Here is a 6,003-nt window from a genome sequence, read left to right as displayed (position 1 = left end):
ATGTGCAGGGAACCAAACCTGGACATAGAGCTGTGCCCACGAGAAGAGACAAGGGACAAGTGCTGCCAGGCTGGCCGCAGCAGCCACAACCATGTCTGCGGCTCGGGACTCCTGCCTTTTCCTGCTGGCGTGGGAGGGGAGATGGGGATGGGGCTTTGCCCGCAGCGAGGTGGAGCACGGGCACTGCTCGCCGGTGCGGTGCCACCTCTGCAGCGGTCCCTGGGCTGTCCCACATCACCCGCCTGGGTACAGGACAAAGGGACAGGCCCTGGGCTGATATCTGGAGCAAACACAGCCTCTGACAAGCCAAAGCCTTCTGCGGGTCTCCCAAAATCAAGTGCCGAGGAGATACTGGCCGCCCTGTGCTGCCAGTGCTCCCCTGGCTTTCACACCTCCAGGCTCTGCTGCTGCTGGCTCCTGCTCAGACCCACTGGGCTGCTACAACAGTCCTGGGCCAGGCAGTCGCTCCCGGGCAGAGCGACCAGATCACAGCTAAAACCTCGGGGCAGATGAGAGATGTTGCAAGGGAAGTGAGCAGCAGCCCTGTTCAGCTCCGATTGCTCCAGGGCCAGACAGAGCAAGTGTTTCTGCAGGGAAAGGCTGTGCCAGAGCCACTGGACGTGGCTGGGGTCTCCCAGGCAGGAGGCAGTGAGGGCCACCGTCCCCAGGGACCCTCCTAGGGCATGGCAGGAGCCCGGCTGCCTGCAGCGGGGTCAGGTCTGTAGGTGACCCCCAGCAGCATAGTTTGCGCCCTGACTCTGCTTTTATTGCACAGCAACATCTGAATGAATATTTTATTCACTCTCTTAAGAGCATCTCCACAAAAGCACATTTTAATAAAACATGAGGACACGTTTTTTTGAAGAGCCATCTAATGCTTCAAACAGCCCCATCAGAGCTTATTAACCAGAGCAAACACTGTGCAGTTGTATTTTTATCTTGGTGACTCTAATGGAGTGCCACCACGTGCGAGGCAACGGGGAAGGTTCCCACAGCCCTGTGTCCCCCTGTCCTGGCAGTGGGGCCCGACAGCCGCCGGGACAGTGGCTGCCTTCTGCTCCTGGCCCCAAGTGCCAGTGGGATGGGGCTGCGTGTGAGAACGCTGGAGCCATTCACTCACCCCCTGCAGCCCCCTTGGTCAAACAGGGATGCATCTACTTATGAGCACGACAGGGAAAAAAAAAGGTATAGAGTTTCTTAGTGAAAGGATAAGCAAACTAGAGAAATACTGAACCGCATGCTCAAGGGCAAACACACACACAGCTGCCAGACCTGCTGCAGGGCACCTTCCTCCCGTTTGAATCATATCAGCTGAATGAGATAGAGTCTGCTTCTCATCTGAGACGCCAGTTTTGGTTTTCTACATTCCTAAATATGGCATGGGAGCTGCATGGTATTTTTTTTTTCCCCATAGCTGAGGTGATTTCAGCAAAAATCTTGTGGCTTCTAGAAAAGGCAAAATTTTCCTGTCCTTGTTTGAATTCACTGTAAAGGCAGCAATAAACCAAATGGCCAGAGAGGAGCAAGCTGAGTGACAGCAGTAGGATGGAGGCGGCAGAGGTTACTTCTGCCTCTTCCTGCCACAGGGAAAGGGAGCCAATTACATCTGAGAGGAGGAAATTTAAAGCCAGTGAAAGAAAATATTCCTCCATCCCTAAACTGGGGCTGCAAGAGGCCACTGAAGGCAAGTCCTCAGCGAGACGGTGTAGGAGCGACGCTGGCAGAAGTCGCAAGGGTGGCACTAGTTACGGCAGTAAAACACGAGGGAGAGCAACCGGCTTTCTGGGAAGGGCGCAGGGCGGCCCCGGCCAGCACCCACCGTGGCCGGGCCAGGGAGAGGGGCACCAAGGACTCGGCCCTCCCACGGCGACACACGGCTCGTGGTACAGGGGCGAGCACAGCAGTCCTGGCCTGGACAAGGTAAGGTCCCTGCCAGCAGCATCCCCCTGAAAGCTCCTGCTCCGGAACCGCTTTGCATTACTGCTGACAAGTAGCACTGATTTATAAAGCAAAAATAAATGAGTTTGCTCTGCAATTTCACCTAATTTTGTCTCCCATTTCAATTTGCCATCTTTCAGCATAATGCTGGGTGGTTAATTATGTTTCCATCTAACTTCTCAGATAATACCCACCTTGTACTGTACATCGTAGCCGCTTAAAGGGCTTCATTTTACCTTTCATTTCACCTCCTAGCACAGCTCTAAATTTAGTCAGCTTGTAATTTTGGGGTATTTTATATATTATGCCTTTATTGTTGTGAAGTAAAATGGAATTCTTGTCTTTTAATTCACTCTCTAATAATTCTCCACCAAGCATTAATACAAAAGGCTTTTTTTTTTTGCTGGAGACTAATTGAATGGGGTGTAATTATAATACCCAGGGAGATGATATTGGAAGTACCTTAACTGTGACTGTTTCCTCTGACTAATTGCCCCTTTGGTGACTTGCAAACCTTGGCTGCACAAGCTTCCCATCAGCTACTGCACTTATGTGCCAAGACCGGGCTTAGGAGGATTTGGGCCCCTGGGCCGGGATCACGAGGTCTCTAAGCTGCCAGTGCGGGTGCTCCTCTGCCCTCCAGGGGCCAAGAGCATGGTCCCACATGGGGAGGAGGGGACGAGGTGTCCGAGGCAGCCAGAGGCTGCAGGGGTGGCACCGTCCCGCCGAGGGACCAGAGACAGGGGGTGTCACACAAAGACCGTGCCACAGGAGCAGGCGCCCAGCAGCCACGGGGCAGGGATGTTCCCATCTCCATCACCCTCTTCCTTGGCTTAATGCTCCTGCTAGAGATGTTCTGCTTCTTTGGCCAATGGAAAGCACCGAAAATACACACAGGGAGGAGTGCCAGGAGCCATGACAGGAGCGTCCCAGGAGCGTCCTTCCCCAGCTCCCCCCGAGACGGGAGGTAAAAACACCGCTACCTCAGGCTGCAGCACTTTCCTCTGAAAAGCATTTACCTGCCAGGAGGGGAGCAGTGATTTTCCAGATTTATATACTTCACTGTGATAGTGGCATACAACAGGCGAGGTCAGCACTCAGACACACCAAGGGGCTATTTCCTCACTAAACCATGTATTGCAGTAAGTGAAAAATAAGCATTAAGGGTGGCTATTATGCAGACAATAAAATGTTTTTATATCAACATAGGTGTCAAGCTCAACACTTCTGCAGAGTGGATCCTTCACATTGTGAGCCGGCTATGAATACGCTTAGCCAGGCGGGGACACTCCCAGCAGCCCAGTGTTTGTTACTGGAAATAACAGATTGCCACTCTGCATTCAACAGCCGGGGCTCTTGGAGGGGACAGGCCTCCCAGGTGGGGACAGTACAAACACAGACTGGCCCTGGCCCCTGGCGAGGGGTGGCATCTGGGGGGAGATCCTGCTAGAGCAGTGGGAGCCACCGTGCAAAGGAGAAGAGACAGGACGGGGAAGCTCTCAGCAAAGCATCCTGGAGAAATTAATGCACATTGCCCCAGGATCACTATGAGTTAATTAGCCTTTGCTGGCCAGAACACGCTCTCAGCTCTCTTCCAGAGCCAGGCATTTTTCTTTCTCTCAAGTACACACTCACACAGTCAATATTGGAGGGAGGGAAGGAAGGTATTAAGCCAGAGCTCACCAGCCTCAGCGATCACTTGAGCTGACAGGGATGAGGTCTGGTGGGGGCAGCACAGATATTTAGGCATTCACAGGTGCAGCTTATTTGTGGTTAAGCTTCTGCCACCAAAACCAGGTGGCTGCAGCAGGGGTTTGCTCCCAGAGGGGCACAGTTCAAGGGCTTTTGCTACCATGCATGCTGCAGCAGATGCATGCCAGCACTGCCACACAGCCCCAGGCTGCTCGCCTTCCCACAGCCCGTGCCCCAGGAGAGGGGTGCCAGCACCAGGGCTTTGCACTGCAGCCTCACAAGGAGCTCTGGATCCTTGACAAGACCTCCCTGCCGCTTTCCAGAACTGCTCTGGAATTGCCCATTTCTGGCATCCCTCTGGTCAAGCTTCTCCAGACAGAATTCACTCACATACAGACTTGAGAGCAGGAACTGCAGCAAGGAATAACACCACCAGAGCCCTGGGAGCAGATGGGGGGACAGGAGGCACCCACCACACTGGTGCAGTGAAGTCTGAGCCCGGCTGAGAATCAGTTAAAGCTCCCAGCTCATTAGCAGTTGTAAAGGTCAGAGCAGGAGCAGAGAGAGGAAGCCCTTGCACACCCCCACAGAGACAGAGGACGGCAACCAAGTGCCATCTTCAGCAGCTGTGCCGAGCTTAGGGGCATGGAGAACACACCAGACACACACACAAGTGCGTGTCAGCAGCAGGGAGCTGCTCTCCCCTCTCCTGCAGCAGAGCAGCATGTCCAAGGCACTGAGATAACTCCACTGCCCAGGGTGCCAAAGAGCACTGCAGAGCCCCCCAACAGCCCAGTACAAGCCAGAACTGGGAAAAGAGAGACATGGGAAGGCTGCTAAGACAGAACAAGCAACTTAGAGCCATGTTGCTCCACCCCAGCCCCAAGAGCAGAAGAAAGACCAGCCAAAGCACCTGCAGCTCCCCAGCCTGACAGCCCTGGTGCATGGCTGGATGGAGGGGAAGCCTCAGCCCAGCCCCAGACTGATGCCAGGGACAGCCCAGCTTCTGCATGGAACAACAGCAAGTTAAGAGCAGTACCTCATCCTGCAGCAGCATCAGCACCCATGGCCCCTGCATCCTTTCTTTAAGCTCTCCTGGTGCCAGATTGCCTGTTGCCCCCAGCTGCCCTTGCATGGCACCCTTTAACCCCTTCCCCCCCAGCTCACAGCACACATAGCCCCTCTGGCCCCTAGTCCTTCCTCACCCTGGAGGAAGCAGCAGTTTCTGCTGACAAACCCCGTGCTGGGGCTGGAGGCACAAGCCCAGGGACTCTGGGGCTCCACCGGGCCAGTTTCAGCTGAGTAGGGAAGCGCTGGTTTATGCCGCCCAGCCCAGCCTCCCACACCAGCCCCTGCTCTCTCCAAGCTGTCGTCTGAGAGCAGCGGGGTAAATTATTCATGCTGTGAACAACATTCAATAGATGAGCTGGACCGGCTGTTTGTTCAGCCCAGCAGCCCCGGCCCTTGCCCCGTGCCCTGGCCTGGAGCGGGGCACACAGAGCCCTGTCCTGTCCCCTGCCCTCCGCCTCCCTCCTCACAAACGCTGCCCCGTGCCTGGGGGACGAGTCCTGCCATTCCTCTGCGAGAACAGATCCTCTTTTTTTCAATGCTGAGGCACCTCTTGCCAATTATTCTGGATTTCTTTTTTTTCTCCCTCCATTTGCTGTTTTTAACTGATAAGACGTCCTGCCAGATATGGCCTTGCATCAGGAGATGTACAGAAACCTGATGGTGTTTTTTTTCTGCATCTTTCGTCCATCTTAGTCTTTTGTCCCTGGGGAAGGAGGCTCCTGCTGTGCATCCCTTCTCCTGATAACTTGTGACCCAGGCTCATATCACTCTTTTGACGAAGGAAAGGCATCTCAAGGGTATTTTTGGTCATTCAGCTGTGCCCAGCCCGGGACAGAAAGCCACTGTGCAGCCGGGACTGTCCCACAGCGATATCCTGATGTCAGGAGAGCTTGATGGCCCTGGGCACGCAGCAGCCGCCAGCTCCTCCCCTGCGGAGCTTTGCCCATCCCAGCCAGTGCAACGGGTAATAAGAAAACCCAAATATCCAGATCACAAAACCCAATATCCAAGCACTTGACAAAACACAAAGCCCTTTGCAGAGTAACCCAGCAGCTGAGACACGCAGGGCCCCTGACAGCCCAAGTGCTCCGCAGCGCTGGCAGCACAGCAGCAGCTGTGGCCCCGAGGGGCGGCTACCGGCCCACGGGAGCCAGAGGGGGTTGTCGTCGGTCAGACCTCAGCATGCAGAAACGGAGAGACGTGGGCAGACTCATCGCACAGCAACATCAGTGAAATCGAGACGAAAATCATCCTGTTGAGCATCGCCTGAACTGTTCCTCTGCGGTTCGGCTAAATGAAAGA

Source organism: Phalacrocorax carbo, chromosome 23, assembly GCF_963921805.1.
Source record: "Phalacrocorax carbo chromosome 23, bPhaCar2.1, whole genome shotgun sequence".
In the NCBI taxonomy this organism is placed as follows: domain Eukaryota; kingdom Metazoa; phylum Chordata; class Aves; order Suliformes; family Phalacrocoracidae; genus Phalacrocorax; species Phalacrocorax carbo.
The sequence above is the reverse complement of the archived record's forward strand: the minus strand, read 5'-3'. Positions refer to the sequence as shown.